This window comes from Carcharhinus amblyrhynchos, chromosome 6 (assembly GCF_965287045.1).
Source record: "Carcharhinus amblyrhynchos chromosome 6, sCarAmb.v2.hapA, whole genome shotgun sequence".
Taxonomy (NCBI): domain Eukaryota; kingdom Metazoa; phylum Chordata; class Chondrichthyes; order Carcharhiniformes; family Carcharhinidae; genus Carcharhinus; species Carcharhinus amblyrhynchos.
Window position 1 is genome coordinate 97,612,079 of NC_137329.1, and position 22,487 is coordinate 97,634,565.

General features: G+C 44.4%; 1 protein-coding gene and 1 pseudogene across 6 annotated transcripts in view; one reads left to right on the forward strand and one right to left on the reverse strand.

Moving 5' to 3' along the window:
- LOC145344150 (fatty acyl-CoA reductase 1-like) overlaps positions 1-22,487 on the forward strand; it is a 198,398-nt gene that overhangs the window by 121,695 nt on the left and 54,216 nt on the right. The window lies entirely within an intron of this gene.
- On the reverse strand, positions 3,921-4,035 carry LOC145344598 (U2 spliceosomal RNA; annotated as a pseudogene).

Genomic DNA, 22,487 nt, shown 5'->3' on the forward strand with positions numbered 1-22,487 from the left:
TTTTAAGGAAGGCCTGTTGAATGAGGTGCGGCTGAAGCACTGAACTGGACAGCAGGTGGCCTTCCAAAGGATTAAGGACTTTGGAACAGAGGTCAGTCAGAGGCTGGCAGCTCTGGAGAGGGAATGGCTGCTCCTGGTACGACACCCACCCTAGGGCTACCATGGTCACTGAATCCCAGGCCACAGGCGAGTGATGGTGGCCAGGGGTGTGTCCACAGCTTCTCACCTCTCTTCCTGATGCTTGGCGCCTCAATCAGCACGAAATGCTTTTCAATGAGAGACCTCCAGGAACTCCCAATCCAGCTTGAATGGGGTTTGCTTGTCATACTCCCTGCTTGGGGAGCTACCCTCTACTGTTTGCTCAATACAGTGACAGTGAGATGACACTCTTAAATGGCATTAACTGCCTACTGGGGGGGGGGGGGGGGGGGGTGCTCAAACGGCAGTAGGGCACAAGGCTTCCTGCCGAGAACTTAACTGGGAGACAGGTGAGAAGATGACTGGGTCCCCTCCCACCACCTTCTCACTTAATTAACCCTCTCCATCCCCGCCACTAAACTCACCATGGGGAATGCATTAAGTTCCACGCCAGAGGCCCAGATCTTCCCACCTCTGGATCATCGGAGACCAGGCATTCTCCCCCCAGACTCCCACCTGGGCTCTGCAGACGTTCCAAAGTAATGTCTCCTTGCAATTGTCTGTGTAGTTTGAGCTTCCTTCAGGCAGTTCCCCTGCTCCCCAGGACTGATTGATAAGGACAGTTCCGACTTACCTGGATAGTTACCCAGCAATGACACGGCAGCACAGTGCCAGGGACCCAGGTTCGAATCCAGCCTTGGATGACGACCTGTGTGCCTTTTGAATGTCTGCATGGGTTTCCACCTGGTGTTCTGGTTTCTCCTCACAGTCCAAAGATGTGTAGATTAGGCGGATTAGCCATGGTAAACGCATGGGTTTTGGGGATAGGGTGGAGGAGAGGACCTGGTTGGTGCAGACTGGATGGGCTGAATGGCCCTGTAGTTCTACGGTTCCATAGTTCTATGAAAATTATAGTCAGACCTAACTGTAAGGTAGCTATACAACTGATCACCACTATCTCCTGGCGTCACCCCACAAGCTCAACTCCCCTGACCTGCCGTAACTATCCCCCACAAGCCAAGTCTTTTCCCCGACTGTCCCCGAACCAATTTAAATAGCCCCCAACCTGTCCACCCCTCCTGGACTATCAACCCATCAACTCACTCACCCTGCCCAACACACACAATTCACCCACCTGTCACCTGATCCACTTGTCACCGACCTGCCTGACCCACTTACCTCATCAACCTATCTGCTTACGCCCGATATACTCACCAATTCACTCTTTCACTAACACATTGAGAAGCTTGGGGATTTGTAGACATTTAACAATATTCTGCAGCTGATGCCGGGAGAAGGGGGAACTGTTTTTGTGCACGTTCTCTTTGCTGCTACCGAGGATTCCAGCGCTGCAGGAATTCTTCAGCATCGTGAATCAGAGGTTGGAGCCTTTTCAATGTGTACAGTTAATTGGATGGCTGCCTGATCAGCGTCGGACACGGCTTCTGAGTTTGATGGCAGTTTTGGCACATCTTGAACATCTGCCTCATGTTCCCTGTTGTGTGATGAGCAGATTGAAGTTTACCGTTTCGTGCTGAGGGATTGTCCACATTGTGTCCATTTTGGCAATTGCAGGTCATTCATTTAACCCTTTTTATCTCCCTGGCTCTGGAGAAATTTTTCAACTCGAACCATGATAATTTCAGAGAGGCAGAGGTCTTTAAGTAAAACTTTAATGAAGGGACTCTTGTCACGAAATGCACTTTTTAATCATGATGTCATAGAATCCCTACAGTGCAGAAGGAGGCCTTTCGGCCCATCGAGTCTGCACCGACCACAACCTTACCCAGGCCCTATCCCCATAACCCCATGCATTTACCCTAGCTAATCCCCTGACACTAAGAGGCAATTTATCACGGCCAATCCACCTAACCCACACATCTTTGGACTGTGGGAGGAAACCGGAGCACCCGGAGGAAACCCACACAGACACGGGGAAAGTGTACAAACTCCACACAGACAGTGACCCAAGCTGGGAATCGAACCTGGGTCCCTGGTGCTGTGAGGCAGCAGTGCTAACCACTGTGCTGCCGTGCTGTTTCATGTTCATGTCCACACTATATTACACACCTTGGGCTGGATTTTACATGTCTCGGCTAGGTCTGTTTTCAGTGAGGGGGGCGGGGGCACATAAAATAGGGCAGGTGCCTCCCCACCACCTTCATGCCCACTCCCGAGCTCACCCCTCTGCGCCTATAATATGAAATTGGCAGCCTGCCCACTATATTTAAACAAATAATCAAGAATGAGTTGAACTGGTAAACAAACCTGTAAACCCGCTAATATGCTGCCCACGCCATAACACAGCTGGCAGTCAGACAGGAGTCAAAACTTCCAAAATTTCCCATCAAAGTCAGAAGCCCTGTGTCCAGCGCTGGTCAGACAGGCACCCATCCAATTAACTGCACATGTTAAAAAGGCTCCGACCTAATCCACAATGCTAAAGAACTCCTGAAATGCAGGAATCCTCAAGACAGCAGAGAACAGAATGTGCACGGGAACAATTCCCCCTTTCCCCGGCATCAGCTGTAGGATTCCAGTCAGTGTTTAAAAGCCCAAAACTGCCCAATTCTCCCCTCCCAAGAGCCCAGATTATCTGGATCTGGGATCCACAATCCTCCTTCTTGAGCCTGATTGCAGTCTTGTCAGTGCCCATTAAAATGTTTTTGCCACTGCTGAGACAGGGGGAGCTGATGGTTAGGTTAGCTGGCAGCATCTGGGGTGAGATTTATTCCCAAATGAGGGGTGGAAGCCCCATTGACTGCCATTGAACTTACCCACAGCATGTCATGACTGTGGATCAGGCTGGCGTTAAGCAAGTCAGCGCCACACCGACTTTGCTTCTGGAGCAGAGAGTCATCCCACCCCATCTCCCTTCCCTGTAATATCCTTCCCTTTGTTCGTAAAGACATTCCTCTTGTGCCTTTAGGCTAGAATGGGTAGAATCCAGAGTAAACCAGAAACCTTCAGCTATAAGACACAGGGCAAAAGCCCATTGAGTCTGCTCCAGTCTCTTGACTTTGACGGATAAGGGAATGGGCAGGAAATCAGTCCATACTACTTCACTGGAAAGTAGCAAGATCTAACCAGTTTTCCACTCCACGGTCCAGAAGGTTTCCATCTTTCTCTCTCTCTCTTTCTTCCCCCACGCCCACCCCCACCCCACCCCACTCCACCTCCAAGCTGGAATTTTTTTGTAAGATACGATACATACCCTTTTTATTGGTTCATTCACTGACATGGCCAATAGTTATTGTCTATTCTTGAAAGAGTGGTGATAAGGCACCATCTTGAACTGCCAAAGTCCTTGTGAATGCACCCCCAAAATACTGTTAGGGCATTAACCAGCGATGATCTATTTCCAAGTGAGGATGGTATGTGAATTGTAGTGGATCTTTGGGTGATGTTACCCTCCGCCTGCTGCCCTTGATCTTCTGTGTTGCAGCGGATGTGGTTTGGGGGGTGTTGTTGAAAACGCCTTGGTGAGTTGCTGCAGTGCATCGTGGAGATGATGCGCATTGCTGCACTGTATATCGGTGATGGAGAGAGTGAATGTTTAAGGTGTTGGATTCAGTGACAGTCAATTTTTTTTTGTTTGTATCCAATTCAATCCAATCAAAGTCTAATTCAGAATCTTAGCAAGATAGACATTTCAGATCCAAGCTGACAAGTCAGGCATCCAACTTCCTGTCTTGGGTTTGATCTACTTGATCCAAGTTGATTGGAGCAGGCATTGTACCTCCTCCAAGGCTCAATCTCATTTTCATCTTAGCCATAAGGCCGAGATGTCGCTGTAAAAAATTGCTTCAAATGAAGGCTTAATGTCACCTCATGACTTCAAACAAGTGCAGCACATCGATACTACACTTGATCATAGCCAAAAGGCCGAGAAGCGATTAAGTGACAGTCAACTGGGATGCTTGATCCTGGATGGTGTCAGGTTTCTTGAGTAATTTTGGAATTACACTGGTACTTGGAGAGTATTCCCCATCACACTCTTGACTTGTGCCTTGTGGATAGCGGACAGGCGTTGGGGAGTCAGGAGCTAAGCCACTTCCTGAACAGTACGTACCCTGCTCTTGCAGCCACTGCATTTATGTAGTTTGTCCAGTTAAGATCCTGATCAATGGTGACCCCAGCTTATATTTTTAATTTATTCATGGGCCTGATCGTCACTGGTAAGGCCATCATATAATGCCGTCCCAAGTTGCCTTTTGGGAAGGTGATGGCGTGCTGCCTTCTTAAACTGCTGCAGTCCATGTAACGTAGGTATACCCAGAGTGCTCTCAGGGAGAGAATTCATTAATTTTGACCCAGTGAAGGAATAACAATATAGTTCCAAGTCAGAAAGGTGTGTGACTTGGAGAAGAACTTACAGAAAGTAGTATTCCCATGCTCTATTATTCTTGTTCTTCTGGCTGGTGGAGGTTGCAGGTTTGAAGGGTGCTGTCAATGAATCCTTGCCTAAGGGGAGGCAGTGACATAGTGGTATTGTCGTTGGATGAGTAGTAGACCCAGGGTAATGTTCTGGGGACCCGCGTCCAAATCCCACTGTGGCAGATAGTGAACTTTGAATTCAAGAAAAATCAGGAATTAAAAGTCAAATGATGACCATGAAACCAGTGTTGACTGTCGCAAAAACCTACCTGGTTCACTAATGTCCTTTAGGGAAGGAAATCCTTCCTGGTCTGGCTTATATGTGACTCCAGATCCACAGCAATGTGGTTGACTCTTAAATGCCCATAAGGATGAGCAATAAATGCAGGCCCAGCTAGCGATGCTAATGCCTCATGACTGAATACGCAAAATAAAATCCTTGGCAATTTGCCTTAGAAGGTACATACAGCTACCACTATGTGCCAGTGGTGAAGGGAATTAATGTTTAATGTGGTGGGCAGGTGCAATTGAAGTGTGTTGTTTTGTTCTGGAAGTGTCAAGCTTCATGACTGTTGGAGGTGCTTTAGGCAAGTGGAGAGTATTCCATCATGCACCTTGTAGATGGTGAGCAGTCTTTGCAGATTCAGGGGGATGAGTTATTTCCTGCAAGTTTCTCAGCCTCTAATCTGCTGGTTTCTGATCAGTGATGATGTTGATGGTGGGAGATTCAGCAAGAGTATCAAGAGGAAATGGTTCGGCTCAGCCCTGTTGGAGATAACCATTGCCTGACACTTGTGTGGTGTGAATGTTACTTGCCTCTCATCAGTCCAAACATGGACACTGAAGAAGTCTTACTGTGTGTGGATGTAGATTGCTTTGGTATCTCTGAGGAGTTACAAATAGAACTGAATACTTGGCCGCCATCGACAAACATCCCCATTTCTGATCTTATGATGGAGGCAAGGTCGTTGATGATGATGATGCTGCTGAAGACAGCGAGGCCTAGGATACTACCCTAAGGAACAACAGCAGTTCATGAACTTTAGATACCTTCAATTTATTCAAAACATTCTACAGCATGTTAATCATATCTGTGGCCTGCTGAAACATTTATTTTGACATGCTAGTTTGGGTCAATTGCTATGTACTGTAATTTGGCTGGAGGAGCTAGCTGAAAGAGGGTTAGAATACAGTTGTGCTTTATTTGGATTCAGCTTTGAAACTAGCCCAAGTTGATGTAATAAATATTTTATCTTTGTTGTGACAATGAGGATCCTAAGCAAAATTAATTGGGACAGTATTACTCCATGTTTACCAACTGCAACACAACACAAAACCAGCCATAAATTGCAGCAAGTGACAGCAAATTGTTAGTCAGCACACAAGGATAGTGAACATGAGAAGTGGGAATGCTGACCTAGAACTGATCATGACCTTCGCCTGTGTGGACTGTCAAATAGCTTGTTGTTCATTGCCTATACCTAAACGATGGTCAGTGGCAGCCAGTGTCTATAAAACTTAGCAAAATCTTCCCAGAGAGGAGGACAGGTGGCACAGTGCTTAGCACTGCTGCCTCACAGCGCCAGGGATCTGGGTTCGATTCCCAGTCTTGGGTCACTATCTGTGTGAAGTTTGCACTTTCTCCCCATGTCTGCGGGTATTTCCTCCGGATGCTCCAGTTCCCTCCTACAGTCCAAAGATGTGCAAGTTAGGTTTATTGACAATGCTGAATTGCCCCTTAGTGTCAGGGAGATTAGCAGGGTAAATAATTGGATTATGGGGATGTGGCCTGAGTGTGATTGTTATCAGAGCAGGGCTGAATGACCTCTTTCTGCAATGCAGGAATTCTATGATACTATGAAATTGAGCAAGATGAAAAGCAATTAACACTGTAGCATTTTCTCACCTTCATTCTGCGTTCTGCTCATTTCCAAAAAGTGCAGTGGGCCATGATGCTTTTGTTGACATGATTCTCATTTCCTTTAAACCAGCCATATTTATCGAAGACCATTTGATTGTTCTCCATGAACTGAATTTAATTCAATTAATGTGATATTCCCAACTCAACCATGAAAAATGGGTGGATGGTGGCAACAGATTGCATCAATTCACATACTGTTGCCAGCATAAAGCACAAAACATTCAGATAAAAATGGGATGAAATGGAGGTGTGTGTTCTGCCTGACTCTGTTAAAGTAGTAACTCTGTATACAATCTGAAAGTGGTTCAGGTATTTCAGAATGAATCTGAGTGTTCTATTTAAACCTGTGGTTAAAATTCATCGCTATCCCAACAAACATCTCGACCAACTGTAAAGCAATGTTATGAAAAAGTGATTCTTGTTTTTTGAAAAAGTTCAATTTTTTTAAAATTTTCTTTCCATAATTTTCACAATGTCCTCCTCTTCACTATTTAAATCTCTTACAGACGCAGACAAATGCAAAGTTAAATGAAACTATTTACCATGGTGTTTCTTTTGCTTGAATACAGCAATACTGATTCCTGCTTTCCACTAAATCTATAATTGCGCTAGGCAGTGCTTCACATTAAAACGGTATAGGAATGTGTGAAAGTGGCAGAAGAGCAGACTATATTAGATGGCTCTTTTAAAGAGATACCACAGGCATGTTGGTGCAAATGGCCTCTTTTTCATAGAATCCCTAGTGCAGAAGGAGGCCTTTCAGCCCATCGAGCCTGCACCAACAACGATCCCACCGAGGCCCTACCCCGCAACTCCACGTATTTGCCCTTCTGATTCCCCCTGACACTAAGGGGCAATTTAGTGTAGCCAATCCATCTAACCCGCACATCTTTGGACTGTGGGAGGAAACCGGAGCACCCACAGGAAACCTACGCAGGCACGGGGAGGATGTGCAAACTCTGCACAGATAGTGACCCAAGCCGGGAATCGAACCCTGGTCCTTGGCGTTGTGAGGTAGCAGTGCTAACCACTGTGCCACCCCACACTTTTTTGTGCTGTGTGATTCTATATCAAGGGTTTATTCCCCAGTGATTGTTTTGGCAGGAGGCAGAACCAATCAATAGCGCAAATATCAGCATTGGAAGAAATAATAAAAAATCCTATCATCTCACTCATTACTGCCATTAGGTGCAACCCTCTCACAGACGGTGAAGTGAAAATAAAAAAGAAACATGAAAGTAAAAATTAATTCTCGATTGAGACATAGCACTGACTGGAAACTCCACACCACACAAATGATTACTCATAATGTTCGAGTCTGGGAATAAACTGACATTGCAAATGGCCGACATCTGTCACAAAGGTATATGCTTGCAGTTTATCAGAAGAGTTATTCGGCTCCCTGGGAACGAGAGTTGAGTAGTAGTAACCAACATATCCGAGCAGGAGTGACAGGTCATGCAAGATTCAAAGTTTGTAAAGTTCCCAAACCTCAGCTTGTCATGGATTCATCAGACTACAGGACAGTGCAGCATAGAAGAATGTCAGTTGACCCATCAAATTGAGACCAGCTCTTTATTAGAACAGTCCATTTAGTCTCAGTCATTGCATTTTTTTCTCCTCCAATTTCCTGTTTAAGGCTACCGTTGAATTTCTATCCGTTTCCTTATCAGGCAGCGCATTTCAAATCCAAACTACTTGTTGTGCCCAATGATTTTGGATAATCATAAATCTTTTCCCTCTGGATATTAGCCCTTCACCAATTGGCAATAGCTCCTCTTCATTTACTCTATCTAAATTCCTTGTGATTTTAAACACCTCCATCAAATTGTCTCTTGGCTTTCTTACCACACTTGGATACTGGTGGAGTTGAACATGAAAATTCCATGAGAAATGCTGGAATTATAACTTTGTGAAAAGGCATCTTCAATATTGGATAACTGAATCTTGAGCTCGCTGACTTTATTTATGAAGATGATATACACATAATCAGAAGTTGATTTTCAGTTGCTTAATTACAATTTCCCACAATACTATCTGAAAGAAAGCATTAAAAGAAAACTAAATGGAGGCTGACCTATGCATTCAGCCTCAGTATCAGCAGATTCTGAGGCCAGGAATCTTTTGCGTGTAGTACTTAATGCTCTTTATCTTTCCTATTTCTGTGATGTTAGAAAATGATCTCCAAATACTAAAAGCATTACTTTCTTCTCCCTCACCACATGGGATCGAATGGAACTCTCAGCTGGCCCTGTTATAGGGGGATCGATATCAGCAATGTGACGGCCTGTCATAACATTGCAAATCCTCTGTTCTATGCAGAACATTGACACAAACTTTTATAAATTCATCGGTAACTGCTCTTGTATTATCTCCATTTTCATATTCAGATCTATTCTATTTTCTTTATTAATGAAATGTGCTTGGCAACTATTTTGGGGGGCAAAAAAAGCTCTGCCTGATTTTTGGTAACAAAGAAGTTTCGTAATCTGATTTTAATCATTTAATTAAGTGCCTCCAAGCTGATTAGAGGGTTTTCCCACAAACATTTTTTTAAGAGAAATACTGCCTAACTGGCCTAATCAATGCTGAACAGATATTAGTGAACTTTGAAATAAGTATCATATATATATATTGTATATTGTGAATTGCAGGAAGAGAGTTACCACTCCTGTGGCAATAGCACTTAGCTTTACATAAAGAAAGATTTGCATTTGTATACTGTCCTACACAATCTCAGGATGTCCCAGTGTGTTATATGCTATTTAAATACTTTTGATGTGCAGTGGTACTGGAAGAAATGCGGCAGCCAATTTGCACACAGCAAACTCCCAAAATCAATCATGTGATAATGATCAGATGTTCTGTAATGTTGATTGGCCAGGACGTTAGGACACTTCCCTGGATCATCTTCACAAGAATGCTATTGGATCTTTTATGTCCACCTTAAAGAGCAGACAGGACCACTGGACTGTCAGCCTAGATTTTTGTGTTGTTTCTTGTGTGTCTGTGGGTAGAGATTTGTACCCACAACCTTCTGACTTGGAAGTTAACTGAGCCACAGCTGATGCATTGATGCCTTTCTTTTTTCTTTCTATGTTGGTGACTTTGAACCAGGCTGTTAACTTAAACTCTAAAATTCATATTATGTCCTTGATTTGTTTGAAAGAAATTATAATTGAGGTACTTAGCATCACAGATATTTGATCTAGGAAGAGTTTAAATTTGTTAGTCCTTTGATATACCTGCTCCAGATGGAAATACAATAGGATAATCTTGGTGACTGTAAGTGGTTTATAACAACTTTGGATGTTCTCACTTTTCAGGTAATTGCAACATTGTCAGTGAGGAAACAGGGTTTTTAAGGTTAAATAGGAGATTCTTGATAAGTAGAATGAAGCATCCAATACTATGTCAGTCAATTGCATGACTGATGTTAATGCTAACAATAAAGAATTGCAACAGCATCATACTCTAAGACTCTTGGGGCTGCTTATTCAGTCAGGATTGGGAACTGGAAATAGGGCAAACTCCAGATCCAAATTCTGCAGTGCTTAAGGCATGCCCTCTGGTATTTTCAAAGTGTAGCCAAATAAAGACCAGGGGACAGGCCCACCATTCATTCAGGGATGGCAGGCAGGCCACTGACATGGGAGGGCCAATGGAAGGCCCTCCAGCACTCAGATTGATAGCCTTACCAACTGAGAGCAGCATGGTGGCACAGTGTTTTGCACTGCTTCCTCACAGCACCAAGGATCCGGGTTTGATTCCTGGCTTGGATCGCTGTCTGTGTAGAGTTTTCATGTTCTCCCCGTGTCTCCGTGGGTTTCCTCCGGATGCTCCGGTTTCCTCCCACAGTCCAAAGATGTGCAGGTTAGGTGGATTGGCCATGCTAAATTGCTACTTAGTGACAGGGGGACTAGTAGGGTAAATACATGGGGTTATGCACATAGGGTCTGTGTGGGATTGTGGTCGGTGCAGATTCAATGGCTGAATACCTTTTTCTGCACTGTAAGGATTCTGTGATTCTATGAGGTGGAAGCTGCCAATCTTTTTGATGGAGAGAGAGAGCGGGCAGGGAAGGACAGCGAAGTTAGTTTTATTTTTAAAAAGGCTCCAGCCATCTGGACATGTTCCAAGAGGAAGGCCCTTCAGGGGTCCATCAGTGACTGCAGCTGTCATCCAGAAGCCAATTTCTTTTCTTTCTTTCTTACACGGGATGTGGGCATCGCTGGCAAGGCCCAGCATTTGTTGCTCATCTCTAATTGCCCTTGAACTGAATGGTTCACTTGGCCATTTCAGAAGGCAATTAAAAGTCCACACCATTGGCATGAGTCTGGAATTACATGGAGGCCAGACCCGGCAAGGATGGCAGATTCCCTCCCCTAAAGTGAACCAGATAAGTTTTAATGGCAATCAACAATGGTTTCATGGTAACCATTACTGAAACTAGCTTTTCAATTCCAAATTCATTTATCAAATTCAGTTCAATTCCCACTCAGCTGCCATGTTGGGATTTTAACCTATGATCCCAGAGAATTCACCTGGGCTTCTGCATTACTAATCCAGTGACATTACCATTATGCCAATGTTGTCCCCTAAACTATGTGTGAAGGCTGCCCATCACATAATCCATTGCCACCCCACATCATCTTCCTGCCCTGAGCCCACTATGTGGGCCTGGATGTGGTGTCGATTGACATGGGCTTACCCACATTACTGGCTGAAAATCCTCGTTGCTCTGGTAACAGAGCCATAATTATCAATAATCAACCTTAACTGGCTGGCAATGGATCCGATCTTGTACCATCCTCACTGAAAATGGCACATGGTCATAATGGTGGTGATAAGCTGGCACAGGAGATGATGATGCCAATTTGCAGACTTGCCCGTCTCCAATCCAAACCTGACACGAATTTAAATTTCCTGACCCCAGTTTTTGCATCGTTTAATAAGGGTGCCTGTGGCATATTACATATGCAAGAGCAAGGCTTATGATTGCTTTTCCAGTATGTTTTACATGTGGACACCAATACTGATTCTCAGAGTCTAACTTTAATGAGGAAATTTGAATAGAAAAATATTTTCAACATATCACAGACAGCCAGCCCCCTTGTCAGCTAAGCGAAGCAAAGCATGTCCACACAGATTGAACCAATTGAAGTAATTGCCCTGCAACATTAGTAACGGATGCTGTGACTCCAGTGTTATCTCAGGTAGGTGTTGTGGCTGGGTCAGAGTTGAGGGAGGCTGGGGAGATGGGAAGAGGGAGAGGAGGATTTGTTACCTGCATGCTGTGGAGTAGCTTCCATCTCTTTTTTCCCGGCAGGCTTCCTACCCAGAAGGCAGTCATATTAATAGCTTTGGTTCCTTTTTGGACACTACGGGGCATTCCAGAGAAAGCTGCAGGCTAGGAGCTGATAGGAAGCCTGGACTAGTGGAGGCAGTGGTGTGGGAAGACAAGGGAGGGAAGGGTCTGGGTCATGGGTAGGTGGTCGTCAGCGTGGTTAGGAGGGGGATCACTGGGAGAAATTGAGATGGGAAGACTGTTGGTATTCATTCAGTTGTTAGAATGGGAGAACATAGGAACATGAGAATTAGGAGCAGAAGTAAGCAATTCAGCCTTTCAAGCCTGGTCTGCTATTCAATTAGATCTTGGCTGATCTCTTCTTGGTTTCAAATCTACCTCACTAGCTGTTCCCAATATCCCTTTAACCTGTTTCTTATCAAAAATATATCTTTCTCCTTGAAACCATTTAATGATGCAGACTGCACCGCACTATGGGGCAGTGAGTTCCACAGTAAAATTCATTTATTAGTCACAAATATGTTTACATTAACACTGCAATGAAGTTACTGTGAAAGTCTCCTAGTCTCTCACTCTGGCGCCATTTTGGATACACTGAGGGAGGATTTAGCATGGTCAGTGCACCTAGCGAGCACATTTTTTGGATTGTGGGAGGAAACTGGAGCACCTGAATGAAACTCACGCAGACATGGGGAGAACGTGCAGACTCCACACAGACAGTGACCCAAGCCGGGAATTGAACCCAGGTCCCTGGCGCTGTGAGGCAGCCGTGCCACTCATTCGCCACCCTCAGTGAGTAGAGGAAAACAGGTCAGCTTTGTGGGCTAGGAGGAAATGCTCTGATCCACAACAAGCATTGTAAAGGTGCTTGTTTTCTCCATGAGTCGGGGCCTCCCTTTAGTTGCCAGATTGTACCTGGAAGATATGTTAAATCATTAAGTATGCATCTTTGTTATAATATTTAAATGACCAACCCCAAGGAGAGCAAGCTCAGTGTCTGCCTCACTCTGGTAAAACTGGAAGTGGGTGGTTTTCACATCTCATTCAACCCAAACCCATTTCTGAGAGTTAATAATGCCCCCTGTAAATCTGAAATAAAAAAGTCATTGCTGGAAACATTGGCCTCTGAAGAGGAACAAATAAGTCAACTTTGAAAGGTTACATTTAAGATATTAATGTGTTTTTCTCCTTGCAGTTGCTGATGCAAACTGCACCATCTGTATGTGGGTTGTGTAACCAGGAGTTGCAGTGCTTGCATGAAATATGGTACATTTCTGTGGCATCACTCAGCTTGATAAACAGCACAATTGTTTGGCCAGTTGTATTTGACAAAAGCACACATTTCATTCTACTTGGATCTCTACAAGTTGCTGGCATTTTTGACATGCAATAGGATTTCCTTGGGGAAGACAGGAATTTGAAATCCATTTTTCAAATGGTGGATAATAATTACCTTTCTGAAATTTGACAACAAAGCTGACATATCAGTTGGAAGAAAACACCAAGGTAAAGTTGCTTCTCAGGAACTTGGCCACATGCTCAATTGGCAGACCCAAAAACTTCTGTCCAGTTTCAATGGACAGAGAACTGATCCCATGATTAGATCTATTGCCCAGTTTCCAGTGTGCTCTCCTGATGCAGGAAGTTCAGTACCAGGATTTGTAACAACATGAATATACACCTTGGATGGAATTTTCCCATCATTTGTCAGAGTGCCAAGCTCTGACTGAAAACCGATGTGTCTCTCTCCAGATACACTGATGAGGTCCATAGTGATCAGGGTGCCATCTTTGAAGGGTGCCCCAGTCAGCTCCGAAGTTAACACTCATTCCCCTCCCCTGCCTCCCAGCACAGTGGGTTCAGGGGCTCCTCTTCTACCCACCCCACCTGCCTGCCACCATCACACCGCATTACATAATCAACGGGGACTCTTCCCACTCTCCCCCACCGATGGCCAACAACCACAACTGAAGTATCACAGGCATTTCTCCCCCTTCTCTGCCCACTCTCTTCCCTCCCCCACCCCCATGTCTGTAAGTTCCTCCTTCAATATCTGCTTCCCCATGCCTTCAAGTTCCCCCCTCGCTGCTCATCCCACCATTGCCCGTATCCCTCTCATTGCCCAATTCCCCCCTCTTGTCTGCAAGATTCCCCCTCATTGCTCACTCCCCCCACCACCGTGCCTGCAAGATCCCCCATCATTGCCCAATCGCTCCCTCACCTCGCCCACACCGTCCCTGCAAGATCCCCCCGCAATGGCTGCTGCACACTCCAAATGCCTGCCAATTTCCTCTTCGATGCCCTCAGTGCTCCCTCTAACACTCCACCACACATAATGGGACCCCCCCCCCCCCCCCCCCCCCCCGCCCCCACTAGTGGGACTCTCCAGAGAGCCTTCCTGTGCCACTGCCCCTTGCCTCAGGTCAACTTGGGTCAGGCATGTCCCCCTCCCCCAGGGAATGCACTTAGCTGATTCACGTCTTTACAGAGCTGCTGTAAACCATGCCGAGACAACATTTGAATATTCAGTGAGGGGGGTCTCAGTAATTAGATTAAAATATGTTTAAAAACATTAAAATAAGGTTCTCGCCTTTGTGGTGATGTCACTAGCGAGGGACATAGAAAATCAGAAAAAGCGATCTTGCTGGCAAGAATTGCGTTTCCAAATTCTCGGTACATTTTCCATTCATGCTGATGGCTAACATGGGCTGTAAATGGCCCCCTTGTGTCAAATCAACTAAAAATGGATTAAGCCCCAGTTTTATTCTGACCTTCTCAGCAGGAAAGGGCCATGTGTTTGGCTAAATCTGGGGAATGATGTATTATCCCATTCTTTCACTTGGGAAATGAAGTTCCATCCCATTCTGGGAATAATGTATTGTCCTATTCTAGGAATGACGTACAGCCTCATGCTGGAAATGGCTTAGTGTCCTATTCTTTCAACTGGGGAATAATGTACAGTCCCACTCTGGGAACGATGTATTGTCCTGATCTGGGAATGACGTACCTTCTCATTCTGGGAATGACATGCTGTCCCATTATTTCAATCGGGGAATGATGTACCATCCCATTCTTTCACTTGGGGAATGATGTTCCATGTCATTTGTTCACTTTAGGAGTGAAATACTGTCCAATTATTTTACTTGGGGAACACGTACTGTTCCATTCTTTCACCTATCCTGTTTTAAACAGAGCGACTGACTCTATTTTGAAATGCAGCCACTAAAAATTGATGGGTGCCTGATGAATATATTCCATTTGGATTTCCTTGACATAATTGTTACAATTTTCACAGGATAGGAGGTAATGTTACGCCGTTGTTTAAGAAGGGTGCCAGGCAAAAGGCGGGGAATTATAGGCCGGTTAGTTTAACGTCTGTGGTAGGTAAAATGTTAGAATCCGTCATTAAGCAGGAAATTGCGAGGCATCTTGAAGGGAATTGCTTGATAGGGCGGACGCAACACGGTTTCATTAAAGGGAAGTCGTGTCTGACAAATTTACTGGAGTTCTATGAGGATGTGTCTAGGGCAGTGGATAGAGGAGAGCCGGTGGATGTGGTCTTTCTGGATTTTCAGAAGGCATTTGACAAGGTACCTCACAAGAGGTTATTGCAGAAGGTCAGGGGACATGGAGTTGGGGGTAGGGTGTTAGCGTGGATAGAGGATTGGTTGTCAAATAGGAGGCAGAGAGTGGGGGTCAATGGGTGCTATTCGGATTGGCGGTTGGTGACTAGTGGGGTGCCCCAGGGGTCGGTGCTGGGGCCTCAGCTATTTACCATTTATATAGATGATCTGGAGGAGGGAACCGAGTGCAGGGTGTCGAAATTTGCTGATGACACCAAGATTGGGGGAAAGGCAAATTGTGCGGAGGGTGTGGAGAGTCTGCAGAAGGATCTAGATAGGCTGGGCGAATGGGCCAGGAAATGGCAAATGGAATTTAATGTTGGCAAGTGTGAGGTGGTCCACTTTGGTAGGAAAAATGGTAGGAAGGACTATTACTTACGTGGCGAAAAACTGCAGCAGGCGACGGTGCAGAGGGACCTCGGGGTCCTTGTGCATGAGTCGCAAAAACCCAGCTTGCAGGTGCAGCAGGTGGTCAGGAAGGCGAATGGGATGCTGGCCTTCATAGCGAGGGGGATTGAATATAAAAGTAGGGAGGTCTTGCTGCAGCTGTATAGGGCATTGGTGAGGCCGCAGCTGGAGTACTGTGTGCAGTTTTGGGCGCTGCACCTGTGCAAGGATATTTTGGCCCTGGAGGGAGTGCAGAGGAGGTTTACTAGGCTGATACCGGAGTTGAGGGGGTTGAGCTATGAGGAGAGGCTGAATAAGCTAGGCTTGTACTCGCTAGAGTTTAGAAGAATGAGGGGAGATCTCATTGAGACGTATAAGATGATGAATGGGATGGATAGGATAGAGGTGGAGAGACTCTTCCCGCTCAAAAAAGACAGTAGGACTAGGGAGCACAGCCTCAAGATAAAGGGGAGGCGGTTTAGAACGGAGTTGAGGAGGAACTTCTTCACTCAAAGGGTGGTGAATCTCTGGAATTCTCTGCCCGTTGAAGTGGTGGAGGCTGCCTCGCTAAATATTTTTAAGAAGCGGGTTGATGGGTTTTTGATAAGAGAGGGGATTAAGGGTTATGGGGAGAGGGCGGGAAAGTGGAACTGAGCCACAACAGATCAGCCATGATCTTATTGAATGGCGGGGCAGGCTCGAAGGGCTAGATGGCCTACTCCTGCTCCTATTTCTTATGTTCTTATGTTCTTATGTTCTTAAGTGACAACAGCATCAGGTCAGAAAAGATTCCATGGCAGAATTAAACCAAACTGACAGTGTTCCAGTACAAAGGTTTGCTAAGCTTTTTACTGTGAAGATGGGGTAATTTTAGATGTCTTATTTTCCATTTTCTGCATCAGAGTAGCATCAAGTCTGAACAATATTTGTGACAGATCAGCACTTTCCTCAATTTCACCCTTGCAAATGAATTGTTACGACTGTGACTTTAAGACTATAATTTCTTTTTAAGTTGGATAGAAAAGAGAATGTTACATGAGTGAGGTTATTCAGTGGTATAAATAGCTTTGTAAGTAGGCATTTTAAATTCTTAAACTGAACAGTTTTTCCGATTCACAAGCATTTGGCTGTAATTAAAGGGAAGTGGTGAGCAGGCATTTTCTATCACAGATAAACTGCTTATCTGATCATCTGAATCAATGCCCAGAAGTTAGAGAAAATGTCAAAAGAGGTCAATTATGAAATTTGAAAGGAATGAGATGCAGGATCATGCCAAAGTCTGTGTTACACCCATAAAATGAGGCTGCGATGGAAACTTTAAAATAAAGCAGAATGTAGTAATGAATCTGATTAGTTTTCACTTTGCCACTTTTTTGTTTTTTTTTGTGAGAGTGCAGTTTTACTGATCTGAGTCCTGATTAAACTGATGCGTAGTCAGTAAACGTGAATCAGATTGGCAGATCCAGATTGTAATCTGGGGTGCATGGTGGCACAGTGGTTAGCACTGCTGACTCACAGCGCCAGAGACCCAGGTTCAGATCCAGCCTTGGATGACTCTGTGGAGTTTGCACATTCTCCCTGTGTCTACATGGGTTTCCTCTGGGTGCTCTGGTTTCTTCCTACAGTTCAAAGATGTGTGAGTTAGGTTCATTGGCCATGCTAAATTGACCTTGGTTTCGGGGGATTAGCAGGGTAAATATGGGGAGTTACAGGAATAGGGCCTGGGTGGGATTGTGGTTGGTGCATTCTCGATGGGCCAAATGGCCTCTTTCTGCACTTAAGGATTCTATGATTCCCTTTTAGTTAAGGAAAGCGAAGTTCTGTCTGTGGTTCCATCAAAACACAGAGTTCAGCCAACCAGTGTTCAGATTCTGAAATGGTCCATTCATCTAAGCAGAGGAGCGTTTCAATTTATGTTTTAACTGTTTGCTTCATACCAGTTATGGCTACATTGCAACTGTTAGGAGCCAATTGGTGTTAAACTGTGAGCTGGACGTACAGCCCATACTGGGGCTGGGATTGGAGGTGGATAGAGAGATGCAAATCACCCCACTGGTCGCACCATAGTAACTTCATTGCAGTGTTAATCTTAGCTTCCTTGTGTCAATAATAAATAGATAAATATGCATTTTCCCACTTTCAGTCCATGTCCAGACCATTTTTGCCCATTTGTGGTGTGTAGCTGATCAGGCTCATTAAGAACCTAATTGAGGCCAGTTAGCAGAGGCCAACATTCATTCTCCAGGTTTTCACAGGTAACAGGGGCCATTTCGCAATAGCTTCCTGGTACAGGGCTAGTGTGTGGCCAGCAGTTCAGGCAGACCGAGAGGCCCTTCCTGCCTGCTTTGATTGTGGTACTATGGTAGGTCGGGTGCTATCTCTATTGACACCCGATTCTCCCCACTCTCCCACAGTGGTGGCCTGGCTGCAAAAGCAATTTTTTAATTAGAGATTTTGAAAGTTGGAGAGGGCACCACCAAAATGAAGTGCCCTCTCGCTTAGCTGTTTCGTAGCCTGAAAAGCCTCTAATTGGTCCTCCACTTTTGAGATCAGGACTCCCGTGAACCCTGTGAAAATTGTATTAAATAACTGTTTTCCCTGGGGGCATGTTCAAGACCTGAAACTGCCCTGAGTTCTGCTTCCTGTTCCCAGAAGGAAAATCCAGCTGTACAGTTTTCTAATGCAAAGTGCAACTATACTTGCTCATAATAAGTATTCTCAATTTAGATCTTTCCATTTTTGGGATCAATTTCAGTTGTCTTGAAAGCAGTGGCGTTGAAAGTTTTGCTCTTATTTCTGAAAGAGACATTGGCTGGAATTTTCTTGACTTGGGCTGAATGAGGTCCTGAGAGCATTTGAATCCCAAATGCTTAATGCATCCTACATTATAACAGTGGCTACATTTCAAAAATACCTCATAGGCTATAATGTGCTTTGAGACATTAACTGGTCATAAAAGGCACAATAGAAATGCAAGTGTTTCTTATCATTTTGAATAATGTCATCATAAATTGACTGGAATCTGGCCTTGAACTCTATGAAAATGTTAAGCTGCAGAGATGTTGGGGGACGTACACAACACGTATATTTTAACTGTAACCAATTTATAGCTCATAAGCTTAGAAACTGCCATTGGTCCAATATTTACTGACTGACAATTATATATGGAACCTGTTGATTTACATGTAGCTTTGCTGTTTTCAGGCCCAATGATTATATTTTCCATGTAATAGACCAGCTGTTGGAAGAAAGAGAAACACTAATTGTATTAATTAGTTTTGAGCTACATTGAGAAGGAGTAGACAATATTTATTTGGTTGGATTATGAAAGAATTCAAAATTGGAGTAAAGAGATCAGGTAAAGCATGGTCAGTAGTAATACAGATCTAATTATAGAATTGCTAGTGCATAAGGCAATTTTTTATTCATTCGTGGGAGATGGACGTTGCTGGCTGGCCAGCATTTATTGCCCATCCCTAGTTGCCCTTCAGAAGGTGGTGGAGAACTGCCTTTTTGAATCATTGCAGTTCATGTTCGGTGGGTTGACCCACAATGCCCATCAAGTCTGCACTGACAACAGTTCCATCCAAGCCCTATCCTTGGAAACCCACGTATTTACTCTGGTAATCTCCCTGATACTAAGGGGCAATTTAGCATGGCCAATCAACCTAACCTGCACATGTTTGGAGTGTGGGAGGAAACCGGAGCACCTGGAGAAAACCCACACAGACATGGGGAGAATGTGCAAATTCCACACAGACAGCCACCCGAGGCTGGAATTGAACCTGGGTCCCTGGCTCTGTGAGGCAGCAGTGCTAACCACTGCGCCCTTAAGGTATTGAAGGGGTGGACAGATACAATTTATTGGCAAGATTTTCAGTTGCCCTTAAGGTATTGAAGGGGTGGACAGATACAATTTATTGGCAAGATTTTCAGTTGCTGATGGGGGTATGAGGTGAGGTGAGGTGCAGGGATGCTGTGGCGCTCCTTGGTATAGTCTGACAACACCAGGTTTTAGTCCAACCAATTTATTTGATAGTAAACTCACAAGCTTTCGAGGGGACTCCCTCTTCGTCAGGTGAATGGAGAGTTCTGGCCTCGGACAGAGCATATAAAGCACAGACAGTTTAGAGATTACTGATTAGAATGCGAATCTTTACACATAACCTGCTGTTCAAGCCCTAAAGTGGCCGACAATGTGTGTGGAAGGAGCACTGATCTCAGGTTAAAGAGATGTGTATTGTCTCCAGACAGCACAGTGAGTGAGGTTTTGCAAACCCAGGCAAGTCATGGGGGTTACAGATAGTGCGACATGAACCCAAGATCCCTGTTGAGACCGTCCTCATGTGTGTGGAACTTGGCTATCAGTCTCTGCTCAGCGACTCTGCTGACATACCTGGTGTTGTCAGACTTTTTACTGTGTTTACCCCAGTCCAATGCCGGCACATCCACATCATGGCTCCTTGGTATGTCAGTCTTGACACCCCTGTGGCACACTGAAGTTTTTAAAGGGAAGACGAGGCCAGCAACCCATATACCTCCAACTCACTTGCTTCTAATAGACTGGAGAGGAACAGAATGACATTTCAAAGTTAACAATGGGAAGAGCGAGCAGACTGGCAGTTCTCAGCAAGGAACCATTATTGACAGTGGCTGTTGATGACAAATCTTGTATAAAAAAGGATAGTCCAACTGAGGTGTTTGTACAATGGCACAAAGCTGCCATCGCTTGAGCAGAGTGACCTGAGAAGAGAACTCTTGAGGACTTGTGAAGACCATGAGGTTATTGGCCCTCTGCTTTCCAGCCTGTTCTATTCTTACAGGAAAGGGCAAGCCCTGTAATGGCGGCTGTTTGCCTTTTAAAATTGTCTTCCGTAACCAATTCCCACCTCCTCCCTGGGCCTCCTGATCCTATTTGTGCGCTGAACTCGCCTTGGATCTCCCTCATTGAAAATGATGCGGTATGACATGGCCTGGGGTCGGGACCCATAAATGGTCCTGATGACAATTTCCCTCCTGATCCTGAACTGAATTTCTGACCACAGCCCTTCCCTAGAGATGCCTTAGTACGCAAGACGAAGTGGAGGATGATAAGAGAACTTGACACTTATCAACCACTGCAATTCTGAAAAAGGTGAACCCACATTCAGTTCCCTTCTAACGAGTAATATATAAAGTCTGAGGGAGCAGGGGGGGTCACGTAATCCAAGAAGGCTTTCAAGAAAACCACGTCACTAGCAAGCACACTTCTTTCACACATTAAAAAAAGGTAGATTAGATATCGAACGGCTGAAACAAAGCACTAGCACTCAACGAAGCATGGGTTCCATTTCAAACTATTATTGAATAGAGGCTGCTAGTTCACTTGAATAATGAAAGCAATATTAGTTGCAATGAGCTGGATTTTGTTCAGGTGGTAGGCTGGTCAAACATCTCTCTACCTTGGTTGCCTACTGCCTCAACGGGGGGCTGTTTATTTTAATGGCTGGACCTCATTAATATAAGGCAAGCAAATTATAGCCAGAAAGCAAACTAACTTCAATTAAAATCTGTTGCGTGTGATATAATGATATAAGACACAAGTCACTCAAAGGATTGTGCAAACAACTTGTGGGGTTCAATTATTAATTCTAGGCACGCGTGAACTATACATATGGATGGAAAGCTTGAGGACATTAGAGCTGTATTCTGCTCCAAGCCAAGTTGAAATGGAGGTTGGATCACATGACACACTTCCTATAAAAGAATGTCATGTTGCTATCCCTTAAAGACATATTACAACATCCCCCTTTCTTTATAAAGATAGTTTGCTCCTTTCCAATAAACTACTTACAATGCATGTTCATGTTAAGTTGCTATAATAAGTGTATAGAACTGATGAGTCTTTGACTCTCTAAAGTGTAAAGGTAATCTACCAGTAACCCAGATAACTTTTTGTCTGGAAGTTTATTTAATTGCTCAGTAATTGTAATCCTTGGATGTTATTCCTGGTTGTATTTAGGATTCTAATCTAAATTCAGTAGGACTGTATGGTGGTTGAAAGCTGGAATGGATTTGATTTGTTTTCAGTTACACACCTTTGCGCGTAATGACTTCATCGGATCTTTGTTCTAAACAAATTCTTGTCACTTTGGCTGGTTGCTATATACCTTCTGTGGGCATCCTGGATTTAAACTTATTGTTCAAACTGTAAACTTAGCAATTCTGTACCTATGCATAAGGACTAAATCCATAGATTATAACTAGTGAGAGATTATAGCACGCTTTCCATCCATATGTACAATTGCTAAACCTCATTCTCCATGATGTAGAACATCCGTGGCACACAGGAGGATTGATTGTATTCACAAACCAGGACTATGGAACTTCCACTGGGAGTTAGTGAACCATTGTATGCTGACAGTTTCACAGCAGTAGATTTCACCGTGGCCTTCCATGTCAGTGGACATGTGTCATTAGAATTCACATGGATATGTTGGTACTTGCACCTGTATCCATCTTGACCAATAACAAATAATAACCAACTTTCTTAAGGTAAATATTTAGAACCTTTCACACACTTCAAAGGAGAAATAGCATTAATGTTTTTCATGAGATTGTCAGTGTGAAACATGTGTTCTTCTCATCGTGAACATCATCGTCACTTTCCAGTTCCTCAGTCACCTCAGATAAATGTATCTGACAGGATACTGGATCATTCTGATTGTATGAAGGCAGGTGTTGTGTATGGTCT